This window comes from Herpailurus yagouaroundi, unplaced genomic scaffold (assembly GCF_014898765.1).
Source record: "Herpailurus yagouaroundi ecotype Mexico unplaced genomic scaffold, PumYag 140, whole genome shotgun sequence".
Taxonomy (NCBI): domain Eukaryota; kingdom Metazoa; phylum Chordata; class Mammalia; order Carnivora; family Felidae; genus Herpailurus; species Herpailurus yagouaroundi.
In genome coordinates this window covers 19,152,441-19,171,101 of record NW_024412395.1, presented here as the reverse complement: position 1 = coordinate 19,171,101, position 18,661 = coordinate 19,152,441, and the positions used below count along the sequence as shown (strand labels likewise).

General features: G+C 34.8%; 1 protein-coding gene across 2 annotated transcripts in view; it reads right to left on the bottom strand.

Annotated features, from left to right (window-relative positions):
• Positions 1 to 18,661, bottom strand: part of R3HDM1 (R3H domain containing 1) — a 206,357-nt gene that overhangs the window by 157,111 nt on the left and 30,585 nt on the right. Inside the window, exon 1 of one of the 2 annotated variants that reach the window (XM_040474937.1) lies at positions 14,104 to 14,123. The exons of the other annotated variant lie outside the window; for it this stretch is intronic. The gene's annotated coding sequence lies outside the window, so the exon portion shown is untranslated. Of the gene's footprint in view, positions 1 to 14,103; positions 14,124 to 18,661 lie in introns of those variants that run through there. 2 annotated transcript variants of the gene reach the window in all.

Genomic DNA, 18,661 nt, shown 5'->3' with positions numbered 1-18,661 from the left:
AGTCAAATTTTACTGCTTCTGGACTTTTGAGTCATAGCAAGCAAGTCTTTCCATACACCACAGTTAAACAAGAAAATCCCATGTTTCTTGTAGTACTTGTATAATCTCTGTCTTGGTCTTTCTCTCTTTTGAAAAGTTATCAATTTGAATTTTATTATTATTTTGGTAACAGCTTTAATGATATATAAATCATATACCATACAGTTCATCCATTTAAAGTATCCAATTTATATGGTTTTCAGTATATTCAGAGTTGTACAACCACCACCATTTTATAACATTTTCATCACCTTAAAGACAAACACCGTACCTTTTAACAGGCACTCCCCTTTACCCCAAATTCTCTCAACCTCTGGCAACCACTCACTTACTCTCTGTTGCTCTAATTTGTCTGTTATGGACATTACACATAAATAGACTAATAATACAATCTGTGGCCTTTTCTAACTGCCTTCTTTCACTTAGAATGTTTTCAAGATTCTTCCATGTGATACCATGTAAGTATCAACACTTTCTATTGCCATAACATTTCATTGTATGGAATAGATCACATTTTGTTTACCCATTTATCAACCGAGACATTTGTGTTGTTTCTACTTTTTGGATATTATGAATAACGCTATGTTCATCTGTATAAACATTTTTACATTGAATTTATTCTTGTGCAAAATGATTTAATTTTATCTCTTTCCAAACAGCTACCCAGGTATCCTAATACCACTTATTAAGAAGTCCTTTTCTACACGAGTGATATGAAATGTCCCCTTTATTATTTCCACTTGTATCTTGGTTTGTTTCTGGGCTTCCTATTTGATTGCTCCATTTTATTCATGTGGCAGGACACTTTTTAATTATAGAAGTTTTATAATAGTACATGTTTTAATGACTGATAGGGGAAGTCCCTCCGGGCAGGTTTTTTTTTTTTTTCCTCCTTTTTTCAGTCTCTTCCTGGCTATTCTTTGTTTTTCCATATAACTGAGTAGCAATTGTCTATCTTCATTTTAAAATAATTTCTTGGTACTTTCCCTGGGGCTACATTGAATTTAGAAACTAAGTAAGAAGAATTGACATCTTTATAATGTAGAGTTGTCCTATTCAAGTCTACCACTGTAACCTTCAAAAATGTTAGGAAATTATTCTCATATAGGTTTTGCACAATTTTTAAAAAGTTTATTCCTAAGTATGTAATCTTCTTTGTTATTGAAAAAGAACATTAATTGGTTATTGTTTGTGTATATGAGGCCAACTTAATTTTATATACTGCTATCTTACTGAATTGTTTACTGTTTTAGTTTTACCTGTGATCCCCGAGGGTTTTCTAGCTATTACTACCATTTAAAATGCAAATAGAATTTTGCTTCTTTACCCATTCTCATGCCTCTGATAAATTTCTTAACTAACTATATTTGTTAATATTTCCATCACAATGTTGAATATTACTGGAGATAGTAGGCACTCACCTTGTTTTCATATATTGTGGAAAAACCACTAGTATTTCACATTAGATAAACTTTCTGGCTTTAGGACTAAGGATTTTTTTATTATTTAGAAAAGGGTCCTGTAATTTGTATTTCCTTGAGTGGGTATGTTTGTTTTATTTTTATCATGAATAGGTGAATTTTTAAAAACAATTTTTGCTTATTTTCATTTTTTTAGAATCTTCAGCAGGCTCCATGCTCAGCACTGAGCCCGACATGGGGCTCAATCCCATGACCCTGGGATCATAAACTGAGCTAAAACCAAGAGTCAGAGGCTTAACCGACTGAGCCACCCAAGCACTCTGTGAACTTTTTTTTGGAAGCTTTTTCAGTATCAATGGAGATACAAGATTTTTCTCCTCAAATAATTAAAATGGAGTATCATATTGATAGATCCTAATACTGAACCATCTCTGCATTCCTGAAATAAATCTCATAGGATCATGACATATTACCTAATAATAACAATGATATTATTTAGTACTTTTGTTTCAATATTCATAAGGGGTATTGATTTGTAGTACTTTTCTTTTTATTTTTTACTGTTCTCATCAGGTTAAGAACCAATCCATTTGCTCCATAAAAGGAATTAGGAAGTTATCTATAATTTTCAGTGCTCCGGAACAATTTATATAGCAGTATATAAAGGTTTGAAGGTTCAGTAGAATTTCTCTATGAAACTTGGCTGATGCTTTTTCGGGATAATTTCTTAATAACATTCTTTATTTCTTCTGTGGAAACTAGTCTGTTTAAAATTTCTCACTATATTTTGGTAATTTGTATTTCCCCAGAATATTATTCATTTAGGCTTTCAAATTAATTGATATGAGGTTTAAGTAGTCTCTTATGAATTTCAAAATTAAAAAAAATTGTTTTCAATGGTTATTTTCACCCTTATTTTGCATATTTTTGCTTTATTCTTCTACACAATCAAGTTAGCTAGTAATGTCTATTTTAGCAATTAAAAAATTCACAATATAGATTAATTAGGTCCACTGTTTTTCTATTCTCTACCTCATTAATTTCTTTTATCTTTGTCATTTCCTTCCTGTGCTCTCTTCAGGTTTACTCTGCTATTGTTTTTTCAGATTCTGTTTTGAGGCGGAAAGTGAATTTACTTACTCCTATTTTTACAGATGAATCTGTCTACTGCTATGAATTTTCATCTGAACACTATTTTATTAGGATTATTTACAGATACCTATTTTAATGATGCTCTCTTCTGTCAATATTGCAAATTCCAGATATTTCAGCCAACTGTTTTTTTCTGTTGTTGTTGTTCTGGGGGGAGAAGTTATCATGAATCCTGAAGTTTTGTGGTTCTCTGTTCTTGCTGGATTCTGAACTTCCTACTTGTGCTTCTATCATTTCTTCACCACCCAACTGCCAAAGAAGACATCTCCCTTCCTTATGTGCCTTTTTCCTCCACTGAAGCTAGACATTTTGAAAGCTGCCACTCCAAATTGTATGTATTTTTAAATCCTTCTCTACTCCGATGTGAATCCTTTTTTTTTTTCTTTTAGAATTTTTAGAGTGCACTTAGTCTTCTTTCTGGCTGACTGTTTAGATCAAGTTAGTTCCTCTCTCCATTTTGCCCCTCATCCTTTTTTTGGCCTTTGCTTGCCACAAAAGTTGTGTAGCAGGCAGAAAAGGAGTGAGTAGGAGAGTTCATATGCTTGATTTGGTATTTTTTCTTTTTACTTAAAGTTATTTTGAGGCTTAAGTCTCTCAAATTATGCTATGTTTCAAGTTTTGTATATTTTTCTCCTTATATTTTTTCCAAGGAAAATTGGGAGACAGTAGTTAGATGGCTACCAATGTCTTCAGGGCAAGCCCTCCTGACCTTTATTTTTTCTAAAAACTTTACTGAGACAGAATTCACATACCATATTATTTGCCCATTTAAAGTGTACATTTCAATAATTTTTAGTATATTCACAGAATTGTGTAACTACCACCACAGTCAATTTTAGAACATTTTCATCACTTCATAAAGAAATCCTGTACAGTTTAACTATTATCTCCTAATCCATGCAACCCCCACCCAGACTAAATAATCACTAATCTACTGTCCATAGATTTCCCTATTCTGCACATTTCATATGAATTGTTATTTGTAGTTGATAGACATTTTGGTTGTTTCCATCTTTTGGCTATCACGAACATGCTGCTAATGAACAGTCACATACAAGTTTTTTTGTGTAGACACAGGTTTTCATTTCTATCAGCTATATACCTAGGAGTCTAATTGTTGGGTCAAATGGCAACTCTACTTCCCAAATGGCTGTACAGTTTTACATTCCCACTAGCAGTGTAGGAGGGTTCCAATTTGTTTCTGTCCTAGCCAACATTTATCATCTTTTTCATTAGAGCCATCTCAGTGGGTATAAAGCGCTATCTCACTGTGCTTTTAATGTGAATTTCCCTTGATGGCTAATGACGTTGGGTACTTTGCCATGTGTTTATTGGCCACAGGTATATCCCCTTTGGGAAAATGTCTATTCAGATCATTTGCCCATTTAAAAATCAGGCTATGTGTCTAATACTGAGTTGTAAGAATTCTTTATATGCATTTTCCACATATAAGTCCCTTATTAGGTAAATATTTTCAAATATTTTATCCTTTTCTATGGGTTTTCTTTTCACTTTCTTTTTTTTTTTTTTTTCAACGTTTATTTATTTTTGGGACAGAGAGAGACAGAGCATGAACGGGGGAGGGACAGAGAGAGGGAGACACAGAATCGGAAACAGGCTCCAGGCTCTGAGCCATCAGCCCAGACCCCGATGCGGGGCTCGAACTCACGGACCGCGAGATCGTGACCTGGCTGAAGTCGGACGCTTAACCGACTGCGCCACCCAGGTGCCCCATCTTTTCACTTTCTTAATGGTGTCCTATAAAATACAAAACTTTCTGACAAAATCCAATTTATCTGTATTTGACACATTTGAAAAACAATTACCAACAAACATTTTATACTCATTAACTAAAAATATATATTAATTCTAGCAATTCTGGTAGTATGGACATGTGTTAAGGAACAATGTATGGTCATCTTTGGGCTCAAGAGAAATAAGTCAAAGAAGGCTAATAAGGTTATATTGACTTTTCTGGGGGGTAGAAAGGCAGTTTTTGATAAACTCATTGCGTAAACGAGTCTTCCAGAAGTAAATATGGCCCCAAAAGACACACACATCAAAAACAGTTTTGAAAATGAGACAGCAAAGCCTAATCAAAGACCAAAGGACCTAGGATAATGAAAATGTACATCTGATGTCATGCAAGAGCAACAAGACTTCTGGTAATATTGGTGAAAAGCTTTAGTGTAGATCTCAACAGCAATGTCTGAGAATTACTTAATTTTTTTTTCTCATGCTCATTTCTGCAACTTTGGGAGAGCCAGACAGCTGTAAGGTGAAAATGATTCTTGCCCTAGGTGTGGGATATACACTATAATCAATAAAAGTTTTATTCTGCAAAGAAGTTTTCTGTCCATTTGGGTATATGAACCAGTTTTCCTAGTGTTTATCATCCCCTTCTTAACTAACAAAATTAAGTTAAACACAATAAATTTCCGAGAGGCTGGTTAAAATGCAGCCATCTAATCACTTAACCACAAACAAATAAAAGATCATTTTTTTTTTGTCAAGCATATGGGCCCTAGTACTATTTGCTTATGTATTCCTAAATTATAGAGACACTTAAGAAAATGCTTTACAACTGGACACCACATTCACCATTCAGATCATTTAACTTGTATATCAAATAACAAAGAATTAATCCAGAGATCAATTGGTGGAGCACAAACTTAAGTGGCAGAGAATAAGGATAATTTAGTTGCTTACATTTTAAAATGACTCATCTCAAATACCCTACTAAATGGAAGAGCTATTGATAATCAATAGATTCAAATTTATTAGCTGAAGAACAGATTCTTCTAATTCTTGGACAAAAACAAGAAAAGGACCATGAATTAAGGCTTAAAAAGGGTTTACTATGTAACAGGTAGGTTCTAAGCATTCCCTATGAGGCAAGTAATAGAAGTATCCTTATTTTAGAGTTGAGAAAAGTTTAGGTAAGTAGGTTTAGGTTTGCCCAAGGACACACAACTAGTGAGTGGTAAAGCAAGGATTTTAAATGAGTAGTCTGGCTGTAGAGTCTATGTGCTTAATCACTTTGGTAGGTCACCTATTTCTCTGTGATAGTGTAATTTTTAAATAGTCTTCTACATTCATAATTGGTTTAACTGGCAAACATTACCATCTATTCTTATTTCTTTCTTGTCGAACAGAGTAGGTCAAGTCTGGTTCATATACTCTAGAATATAAAGCCAGTAAAAATTCAAACAAACAAACAAACAAACAAAACCCCACAACACAGCATCCATGGTAAAATCTGCAGAACTTGGTAAGTGACTAGATTGGGGGAGACAGAGAAAATAAATGTGATGCTCAAGTTTCTGGCTTAAGCAACTGGTTTTATAAAGTTGAGGTTTGTTATGATCATGATTCCCTGGTTTTATAGAGTTGAGGTTTGTTATGATCATGATTTGCTGTCCCTTTGCACATTCTTTGGCTTTCATGGCAGGGAAATCCCAGAACTGAACTGTCAGACCTCTTACCTACCTGAGCTGGTTCCCTATGTGGAAACTGTTCTCTTAGCAACAAGGAGGTAGGTTAACTCCTTATTCCCTCATCTCTTTCTTCTAACAGGTCACCAATATTCCCTTTGAATAGGGGGCTCTTTTAAACAGTGAAAATATAAATTTAAAAAGAGAGTGAAAAAAAAAAGAGAGACAAAAAAACTATACCCAGAAATAAACTCTGAATTGAGACCAGTAGATGATTCTTAGGCATGGTTTAGTCTTTCAATGAGAAGGAGCTGTTATGAATACCATATCAGTTTAGACATTTAATTTAAAAAGTTTTTATTTTTTTAAAGGGAAGATATAATAGCTGCATCCTGATATGCTCAGGGACACTGCCCTGCTGGTGTCATCAGGTTTACCATTCTTGGCAGTACTTCAGGCGACAGTGAGCCCCTAACCCCTGCCTGCAGTAATAGAAAGATTACATTGTATGGGTCACAAGAAAAGCTTATGTATGTGCATGCGCACACACAATATAATTATCTATCTCTGGGAATAAATCAAGCCACTGTAAATATGACTCCAGAGTTTAACAGCACCCAAAGTCTATGAGTGAGTATACTGGGCCATAGCTGGACCAAGTCTGTAAAGAGAAGCAGGATTGCTAAACTATAGCAGGGATTACCAGACAATGGGCTGCAGATCACTGAGACACTGCTGAGTTACAGCAAGATCTATATCCCAAGCATGTCACTACTGACTTTTCTGAAATTAAAAATGGATTCTTTTATACTTGCAAAAGTTGAGAACATCATCTTGAAAGTAAGTACTAGAGCCAGGAGTGCCAATACCAACAAGGGAGAAACCATTTTGCTCAGGCTTACATATTTGATTGTTTCCTTCCCTACAATAGGTATATTCCTATGAGACCATCCAACCAACCACCCTGCTTACCAAACAACCTTCTAATTAGAATTTGGCTAGTTCATTCAGGTTAGCCTGGAGAGAATGTGTGGGTAATGCTGACTGAAGCAGAACTCAACTTTAATCAATTAATAATCTGACACCTGGATTTATTCATTCTCTGTAAACTTTATTAACATATATGACCTGAGTACTTGCTTTACTTTATGTGAGTAAAGCAAAAGCAAAAACAAATTTATGAGTTTCCAAAGTTGAGGTCCCAACACTAGCATTGGCATCTTGTGAGGTCTGGGGAGTACCACTCATACTCCTGACTTCTGCTCTTTCTATAGAGGCAACAGGCAAAATATTATCAAGAGCTTTACACATATCCTAGGACAGTATTCAAAAACAACTGCCCAGTTTACAAAAACAGAAAAAAGAAATCTAGTATTCTACTTCCTTAAATAGTGTTTCCAGCTCAGGGAGAGTGGATGTTGAGGAGAACTTTTCAGATAAAATGAAATTCAAGAGTGATACCTGAATCATAAATTATTTAAGAAAGTGTTCAATTTCATATTTGTATATTTGCAATTAAATTTCATGGGCCAAGAAACTAATTTATTCTTATTGTTGAACCTGCAAAGAATCTTCAGTTAGTCCTGTGCGATAATTTGTGATAAGTTAAATACTATTAAAGGATATTTTTAATTTTGCAAAAAAACAAAGAAAAAAATGGACATACCCATGAAAAATAAGCAAGGAAATAAATAGGTATTTAAGAGCAAAGAAATTAAAGATTTTTGATTAAAGAAAACCAGTTTCAGAAAATAGCAGCACTTTCACTGGCAAGGACAGAAAAGAACTCTGCCAAGTGCAGGGAGGGCCCAGAAAAATGGGGACTTTCATACACTGTTGGTGGGAGTGAAAAATGGTCCAAAAGCTTTGGAGGTCAAATTCAGCAGTATATATCAAAAACCATAAATGAACATATCGTTTGATCCAAGAAGAGTACTTAGAGGAATTTTATCCTAAATAAAAAACTACAACATATATCATAGTACAATTTTAAAAAGTGAAAAACTGTACACACTGCAGGACTGGCTGGGCAAATGTAAATACACTCAATAAGCTGCAGAAATTCCTTTATTGGCAGCCTTGATGATGGTGATATATATAGGTGTAAAAAAAAACCAGACCAAAAAACAGTATGTACAAAATGATCTGATTCTTTGTTAAAATAAAACAAGGAATTAGTTATTAATTTAGTGATAACCATTTGGCCAAGAAATGCAAAAAATACATTTTCTAAAGCCGGGAAGGATACATACCAAATGTTAACAATGGTTTTCTCTGGATTATAATAGTTTTTAGTGGCTAGTTTTCATTCTTTTTATTTGTATTTCCCTACTGGTCTTCTAAAATGTATATTAGATATTTGCTTATAAAAATATTAATAAAAACCTATATGCTATTATCTATACTTGTGGGAAATGTGACTCTTTCAGACTCCCCTTATTGTCCTCTCAAAAATACACTGCACATAGTAAGCAACTGTCCACAATTACCTTACTGCTGAGGTAGAGATACAAAATATAAAGGGAAACAACACTAAAGAGCCAAATGGTAAGCATTAACAATTATTTTAAGGCTAGTACTACGTAGCTAGCTTATTTTTAGTGATTGGTCTTTGTTCTATGTACCAGAGTTATAAAAGTATTCCACTTGGCTATGGGTACTTTCTCCACCCAGCCTCAGTTTATTTTAAAGACAGTTATGGCTAATATTTATTGAGTGCTGAGAAAGTAACTGTTATGATTTTATATCAATTACCTTGTCCCCAATTTAAGATAGCTAACAAAGTGCCAAAGAGTGTACCATAAAATCGCTCTCATGGAAAGGAAGACATATGTTAACTATCAAAACAGCTAATACAGATACCTCATTAAGGATTGAGTCTGAGTGTTAAAGCAGCAGGGGCAAAAGGAGAACAAGACAGACATGTAGTTCTCATTCTCAGAAAATGAGAAAATGTACCAAATCCTTCAGAACAGACCGAAGTTTTCTTTCTTTAAATTAAAAGGCAATTCGAATACTTCCTTTGGCAGAGCATAAAGAAAAATTAGATTATATGACCCCTACACAACGATGACACATTCATGAATTATTCTCCTTGCTAAGGATTCAGGGTAGCCAAGTATCGTCCTGTAGACTACTTGCTGTTGTAAGGGATAAATGAAGGAATCAGGTTGTTATCAGCCAAAACAGCCAAAACACTTGAATACAAGATATTTCTACCAATCACTGCCATAAGAGAATGACAGAGAAGATGACCATATAATTTTCTGCTCAAACTAGAAAGAGTGAAAGGGGGCATATTATTTTTTTAATAAGGCAATAGGTGTAAACTGGTACATATGGTCACCCTAGTTACCAACCTAACAGCAAGCGGTAAGGGAAGAGGTAAAAGGAAGGAAGAGCTCATTTCCACAAGAAATTAAATAAAATGAATAGTGAACACTTATTGCAGTTGAAATAGGAAGTTTACTTTTCTTAAGCTGAATTTGCCCCAGCCATACAAGGTTAGTTTATTAAACATTCTTGGCTTTGAAAAGGTAGATGCTAAAATACAGCACTAAGGTTGAGACAAAAAGGTGAAAACACCTAGCCACTTAGAATCTCAACTGTTCAACTGTTCAGGTCATCTTCAGGAACCTGAAGGTGTAAATAAACCTTAAATAGAAAGTTTTATGAAACTAAGGAGATGAACTTTTTCAAAAGTCTAGATATTCTAAGTGATCTCCCAATTTTCAACAAATCGTATAAAAACTGGTAAATGTGAGGTCAATCTCCAGCAAAATTATAAACTGAATTATTAGAAGAAAATCAACTAAAAAAAAAAACAGAAGAAGAAAATACCACACGATCTCTAATTACTAAGAACTGGCAAGGACAGAGTAAATCATATAATAATAACCACGTTTTTTGCTAGAATACTATAGTAGACTATATGCTTTAGGATTTCAAATAAGTTAATGACCAAATATGCTATGGACGCTTTGGGGATGATGGTCAAAGATAGCTAGAAAGATCAAATATAAAAGCTAATATTCACTTTTGGACTAATTGTTTAAAGTCCACAAACCTTAAAAATCTGTTATTTCAGACTCTCCCAAACCCTGGATGCCTTATTTCCACAAACAGCCACTAGGCATCCTCTGTGAAGATAAAGAAAGAAAACCGATAAAAGACGAATTTCATTATAAACACTTTACCATATGATGTCTGATGGCCCATTCCTCTTTAAAATGAAATATCCTCAATTTCTTTAATCATTTTCTCTGATATGGTTTCTAGACTTTTGGTCTAGCCATCCTGGTGACCATTCTTCTAAACTAACTTTGTCAATTTTTCTTTTAGAACTTGGTTACCTTTAACTGAATAGATGTGTCCACAATGGTTGTCAATACTAGAAAGATACCTGCACTAAACAAAAGCAATGGCTACAACTGGGTTAATTTATCAATTATCACTTTACTGTTTTATACTAAGTTGACAGTTTTCTCTCATGAACTGAATCTAATCATCTTACCACTTAAGCAACTGATTTTTTCTTCCTTTTTTTTTTTTTTTTTTAAGTTTATTTACTTATTTTTGACAGAGACAGAGACAGAGACAGAGACAGCATGAGTAGGGGAAGGGCAGTGAGGGAGAGAGAATCCCAAGCAGGCTCCTGTTGTCAGTGCTGAGCCCAACGCAGGGCTTGAATTCATGAAACCATGAGATCACGACCTGACCTGAAACCAAGAGTTGGATGCTTAACGGACTGAGCCACCCAGGCACCCCAAACAACTTTAAAGCAACCTTTATCTAGAGGCAGAAGTAGAACCAAAAGATAAATGGAATCAAGGATTTGGCTTACAAAAGAGAAAAATTTCTTACATCTAGAGTTGTCCTGTAATGGAACAGGCCATTTCACAGTGTATAAAGTACGGAGATTCCTGATATCAGAAGCATTCTTCAATAATCTGGTGGGGGGTGATCACCTGAGGAGATCACTTGTGTATTAGTCAGGCTATGCTGTAACAATTAACACCTAGAACTCATAGGATTAACACAAAAACTTCTGTTTCACTTGCAGTACCCATTTCATACCAGTTAGGTGACTCTCTAGAACAGATGTTAGGGCCCGCTGCCCATTTTGTATGTCCTTTGACCCAACATGGCTTCTTCATTTTTCAAGATTTATGAAAACTACATAAAACAACCAAAAAGAATGCGTGACAGCAATGGTATGTAGCCTGCAAATCCTAAAATACACACTATCTGCCCTCCATGTAGTGACTCAAGAGATTCACGCTATTTCCACCTTGTGGCTTGCTTCCTTCCCCAAGTGTCTCGGCCATCTCAACACCTACTCTCCGTGACAGTCTCTTCTGCCCACCCTCCTAAATGATTCATGTGGCACCACTTAACTACAACGGGGCTGGGAAGTGATCTGTTCCTGACATCCAAGGAAGTAGAATAATACTGGTATGGGAAAGCACCACACATCTCCACCACAACTCACTTATTTTATTCTAACTCAAAGATTCCATGGTTCTAAATATTTCAACTATAATTTTCACTTCTAGTATAAATCTTAATGAAATGGTTTTAAAATTGATTTAGAAAGAAATGTATCATAATATCACAGCTGGTGGTAAAGTAAAAATGCTTTCTGTGTCAGTTAGAACTAAGACAAAGAAACCTAAATAACTTCTGCAGCATGTCTGGATTAAATTCTTTAGTTTACACAGCCTTCAATTTTTAGTATGCCCACAATGTTACTAATGATTCACAAAAACTTGAAATTTTAAACATTAAATTATTTGGAGCAGAATAATTGATAGGTCTTGCAGAAAAATATGTACATGTACTGACTTTGTAAATAAAAATAAAGTAAGTCCTATGCCATCACTGCAGGGAAAACTTGGTAATTTGGTCATTTCAAAATCTCAACACTTTCCACTGAATTGATTTAATAAGTTATGGAACAGCTGCAAGCTGAATTACACATGATGATAGCAAAATATTTTATAGATTGTTCAGCCATATCTACTGGGCATACTAAACGATGTAAATTGCAGTATCTTTTTTTTTCCTTTCATTTAGCAAGTGAGTATTTCATTACTTGGTATGAAGACTCATTTACACAAACATATCAAGCTTTAAAAACTTAGCTCATAGTTAAAAATAGGTTTAAAAAAAAATCCAGATAAGTCAGCATACCTGCGTAATAGCAAACTATATAAATACGTTGAAAAATTTTAAAGCTTACACTAAAGATCAAATGACAGGAAAAGAAAGAAAATTAATATCAGAATATGTTACCACATTAGGAAGACTGAAAAATAATTCTAACAGTCTATATCTCACAAGGAAATTAAAACTAAGACTGCCTTTTTATAAGATATTAATAATCAATTATCAATATACATAATGAGGAATAAGGTAGAGAAATTAAATAAGACGAACTAAAACATATAAACTTCTAAACAAAGCCCACTAACATTATTATGAGAAAGCTAAAATCTTGAGATAAATTTTAGTTCCACATTTCAAAAAGATAAAATGCTGTCAGGAATACTTCAAACATTCATTGGGACAGATCTTGTAACCAACTAGTGATAAGAGACAATCAACTACTAAACAACTGTCTAAAATATTAAATTGCAGATAGTAAACAGGCAGATTGTAGTTTTCAAAGGTAGGGAAATGCAAAGGTCAAAAGGACTCAGCACTACTTAAGTATCTAACAAGGTAGCAATTAAGGTAATAAATATACGTGTAGTCAAAATCTTATCGGGGCGCCTGGGTGGCGCAGTCGGTTAAGCGTCCGACTTCAGCCAGGTCACGATCTCGCGGTCCGTGAGTTCGAGCCCCGCGTCGGGCTCTGGGCTGATGGCTCAGAGCCTGGAGCCTGTTTCTGATTCTGTGTCTCCCTCTCTCTCTGCCCCTCCCCCGTTCATGCTCTGTCTCTCTCTGTCCCAAAAATAAATAAACGTTGAAAAAAAAAATTAAAAAAAAAATCTTATGGAAAAAAATACAGAAATCAAAGAATTCAGAAGAAATACAAGAGGAACCCAGTGATTTTTCTAACATTTCAAAACATTTCAAGGAATAAAATATCAAATATATTAAGGAATGAAAAAAAGAATGACAACATATTTTGTGAAATCTTGAACAGCAGTGATAAAGGGATCTTAGTTTTAAGATTACATTAGGCAAACACTTTGAAAATGGAAGGAGATTAAAATGTAGTGATCTCTTAAGTTTTGTTTAGCTGTATTTTGACTTTCAGAGAAATAAATCTGTAACGAAAAGCTCTGCTAAAGATGTCAATTAAGGTCATAGTACATACAAAGAATTCAAAATATTTTTAAAAATGTGACTATCATTTTAAAGGTTTTTAAAATACATTTAGCCACCTTAAAAATAGAAAATACTGACCAAATCACCATAAAGTACGTTCATGAAAATCCTAATGCCCAGTGTGATGGTATTAGGAGGCAGGGTCTTTGGGAAGAGCTTAGGTCATGAAGTCATAATTCATGGAGGTTTCATGAATGGGATTAGTGTTATTATAAAAGAAACCCCACAGAACTCTCTTTTTGTTGAGCTGGTATGCTTTGGATTTCTAAAGCTTAAAATTAAAGAAGCAGAAGACTAATCAGAGATAAAGAGTTCAAAGACCTCTGATATTGTTTGGGATGTAGAATTAGACAAAATGATATATTTATGTTAAATATGCACAGTTGCGTGTCTGGGTAGTTTAGTCAGTTAAGTGACCAAATCTTGATTTCAGCTGAGTTCATGATCTCACAGTCATGTGATCTCATGGTCATGGGATCAAGCCCCAGGTTGGGCTCCATGCTGGGCATGGAGTCTACTGGGAATTCCCTTACTCCCACTTCCTTTGCCCCTACCCTGCTCACACAGTCTCGCTTAAAAAAGTAAATATGCATATTAAAAAAGGGTAACTACTAAAATAAATAAAATAAGTTCCAAATTAATAAAGCAAAAGTAAAATAAAAGGCACCACCCCCCCCAACCAAAAAAAAAAACCCAGAAGTAAACCAACAAAAAAATACTACCTTAGGGTAACTATGTTGCTTATTGACATGGCAGAACAAGTGGGACAAAGACACTTTTCTTAGACTCCGAGTTCTGGGTCTTTGAGCTAGAGCCAAGTTGGGTTTAAATCCCTGATTAGGAAAGAAAAAAGGCGGAATAAGCCTAGGTTTTAGTCTGTGTTTTATGTTACTCAATCTTTAAACTGTGGCACCTTTTCTACAATGGTAAAATACATTTCTATATAAAGCTACAGCAATATGATCTAGTTATATAGGTAACTGATAAAATCATAAGATCCAGAGAACCTAAATAGAGGAATTTTAATAGCTTTTTCCCCTCTGAAATCTAGTGAGTTGCTCCAACATGACAATTTTGATTTTTGTTTTATTAAAGAAGTTGTTAATGATTCTGTCTCTGCAACTAAGAAGGAACTTAAGTTTCTTGTTTTTTCATACCTAGTATTTTACAAAGAACCTGAAATACAGTATGTATAATAAATGATTATTCAACTGTTCCTCCTGACCACAAATTACTATGATTTATGTGTCCTATCTTTTAAAAAACTGCTTTATTGAGATATAATTCACATACCATACAGTTTACTCATTTAAAGTGTCTAATTCAAGGCTCTTAGTATATTTAAAGAGTTGTACCACCTTTACCACAATCAATTTCAGAACACTTTCATTACCTGAAAAAGCAACTCCATTTTCCTTAGCCATCATCCCCTATCCCCTAATTAGGAACTACTAATTTACTCTATGTCTCCAGAGTTTACCTATACATTTCATATACATGGAATCACATTAATATGTGTTTTTTTGTGGCTGTTTTCTTTTACTTAGAATGTTTTCACGATTAATCTATGTCGTAGCAAGAATTTCATTTTTGCTATCATATAATCTTCCACTGTATGGATACACCACATTTTGTTCATTCATCAGTTGATAGACGTGTTGTTTCCACTTTTTCACTATTTCAAATAATAATGTTGTGAACACTTATGTATAAGTTTTCTGTGAACTTACATTTTTTCTTTTGGTTATATACCTAACAGTAGAATTCCTGGGTCTATGGTAACTCATGTTCAATCATTTAAAAATTTTTTTCAACGTTTTTATTTATTTTTGGGACAGAGAGAGACAGAGCATGAACGGGGGAGGGGCAGAGAGAGAGGGAGACACAGAATCGGAAACAGGCTCCAGGCTCCGAGCCATCAGCCCAGAGCCTGACGCGGGGCTCGAACTCACGGACCGCGAGATCGTGACCTGGCTGAAGTCGGACGCTTAACCGACTGCGCCACCCAGGCGCCCCTCAATCATTTAAATGTTCACCCATTTGAGGAACTGGAAGTTTTTCAAAGCGGCTGGGCCATTTAGATAACCACGGTGGTAGAAGATTCTAGTTTCTCCACATCCTCAATAACACTTATTATCTGATGTTTTGATTATAGACAGTTAAGTATGAAGTGGTACCTCACTGTGGTTTTGATTTGCATTTCCTTGATGGCTGAGGTTGTCTATTTGCTTTTCAAATTCATTCCTGAATGCAACAGCAGGGTTATGTCATCAGCACAAAGGAGGATATGGATCATTTCACATTTGTATTAATTTGCTAAGGCTGCTGCAACAAACTACTGTAACTGGGTAGCTTAAACAACAGAAATATATTGTCTCATAGTTCTAGAGGCTAGAAGTCCAAATTCAAGGTCGCTGGCAGGTTGGTTCCTTATGAGGGGTCTATTCCAGGAGGCTCTCCTTGACTTTTGATGGCAGTCTTCCTGTTTACATGGTGGTCTCCTTGTATAACCTCTATCTCCAAATTTTACCTTTTGTAAGGATATGAGTTATATTGGATTAGAAGCTCATCATACTCCAGTAGGACTTCATCTTAACTATTTCTGCAATGACTCTAATTCCAAGCAAGGTTATGTTCTGATGTACTGGGGGTTAGCACGTCAACATAGGAGTTTTACATTGTGTGTGGGGTTACGATTCTACCCATAATAATGTTAAAAAAAAATTATGATTTACAAAAGGTGATATGGAAGGAAAGGACATAGCTGTGTCTTAGATTTCCCTTTAAAATTAGATTTTGCTCTGTCAAAATGCCTTTTCCATGGACCACGATTCCTACGATACAGCTAGGAACATTTTCCAGTAAAACAAAAGCCTCAGATCTTTACTGTTATCAGATGGCTTAGCTCATAAACTGTTCCTCTTCACGGAATTGTACGGAAGCTAATATAAGTGGAGGTTTTCTTAAAGAAATGTTATTCTTAAAAAAGGATATATTCCAATTTATTTATTTTTTGTTTATTTGAGAGAGAGAGAGAGAGCGAGCGCAAGTGGGGGAGAGGGCCAAAGGAAGAGAGAAAGAATCTTAAGCAGGCTCTACACTCAGCACACAACCAGACATGGGTCTTGATCCCATGATCCTGGGATCATGACCTGAGCCAAAATGGAGAGTCAGAGGCACAACCAACTGAGCCACCCAGGCACGCCCAGAAACCTCTACATTTCAGAAGTTTCTGGCAGTACATTGGCTTTCAACTTTTTCATCTATTGTTTTATTTTCATTTGTACCTTGGTGAATGTTAATTTCATCTGAAACACAAATGTCTTTCATACAACACTGTTAAGTTTTGAAGACTAGAAACAAAAATGAAAACGTTTTTAAACAAATATTGAACTTCTTCCAGATGTGAAGCTTAAAATATTTATGAAATAGTCAACTGATAAGGACATCAGAATTGTAGTATCAGTATTCCTTAGATGACCAATACTTTCAACCTTAATATGACTTAACTGTAAACTTGGGAAATCCTAAAAGTTTATAATGCATCTTAAAAACAACTTTACCAATTAAGACAGAATACTAATTTAGACTAAAAATGTGTAATTATAATATACTCTTAGATTGGTTTATTGACTGAAGAGTAAAGTTAATGTCTTAAAAAACACATACAACATATATTTTCCAATGTCTAACTCAGTCCTCTGAAAATGTGAAACGGAATAGTATCTAATTATATTTCTGATATACAGCTTCAATTGTTGCTGAGGAAAAAAATACCAGTACTCCTCTCATTATATTATTACTTTGTGAAGCATCTATATTTAGGCTTCCAGGTACATGTACAGCACATTTTAACACAGTTAAGTATCATTAAATAATAACGGCATCTGATTTTTTAAAAGTAGTGCTTAAAACAAAGCCCAACAAATCCATGATATAAACAAAAAACACCTCCAGCTAAACAAGAAAATGCCACTAAAAAATGGTCAAAGGACTTAAATAGAAATTTCTCCAAAGAAGGTATACAAAAGATAAGCCGTGAAAAGATGCTCACCATCACAAACTAGGGAAATGCAAAGAAAAGCCACAAAGAGATACCACTTCACACCTATTAGGGTATCTACTATTGAAAGATCAGAAAATAACAAGTTTTGTGAGAATGTGGGGAAACTAGAACTCCTGCAAATTGTTAGTAGAAACGTAAGACGGTGCAGGCACTGTGAAAAACAGCAAGGTGAATCCACAAAAACATAAAAACAGAATTATTATATGATCTTGTAATTCCACTTCTGAGTATATACCTAAAAAAACTTGAAAGTGGGTTCTAAAAGAGGTATCTATATACTCATGTTCACTGCAGCACCATTCGTAGTAGCCAAAAGCTGTAAACAACCCAAATGTCCAGCAACAGATGAACAAACACACAAAATGTAATATATACATCAACAGAGTATTACTCAGACTTAAAGAAGGAAATTACCTACAATTTTGTTTTTCTTTTTTCAAGACTACTTTGGCTATTCAGTGTCTTTTGTGGTTCTATACAAAATTTAGGATTATCTGAGTTCTGTGAAAAATGCTGTTGGTATTTTGATAGGGATTACATTAAATCAGCAAATTACTTTAGGTAGTATAGATTTTAACAATATTTGTTCTCCTGATCCATGAGCATGGAATATCTATCCATTTTTTCTTTGCATCATCTTCAATTTATTTCATCAATTCCAGAGTTTATGTTGTATTATAAACCTGTAGTAATCAAAACAGTATGGTATTGGTACAAAACCAGACATATAAATCAATAGAACAGAATGGAAAATTCAGCAATAAGCCCACATTTATATGGTCAGTTAGTCTTTGAAAAAGGAGGAAAGAATAAGCAATGGGAAAAAGACAGTCTCTTCAACAAATGGTGTTGGGGAAACAGGAGAACTACATGCAGAAGAATGAAACTGGATGACTTTCTTATACCATATACAAAAATAAATGCAAAGGGTTAAAGACCTAAATATGAGAGCTGAAACAAAGTCCAAGACAAGCCCAGGTGGTAATTTCTCTGACATTGGCCACAGCAACAATTTTCTAGATATGTATCCTGAAGCAAGGGAGAAAAAGCAAAAATAAAACTGTTGGGGATGCCTGGATGGCTCAGCGGGTTGAGCCTCTGACTTCAATTCAGGTCATGATTTCATGGTTTGTGAGTTCAAGCCCCGTGTCGGGCTCTGTGCTGACAGCTGAGAGCTTGGAGCCTGTTTTGGATTCTGTGTCTCCCTCTCTCTC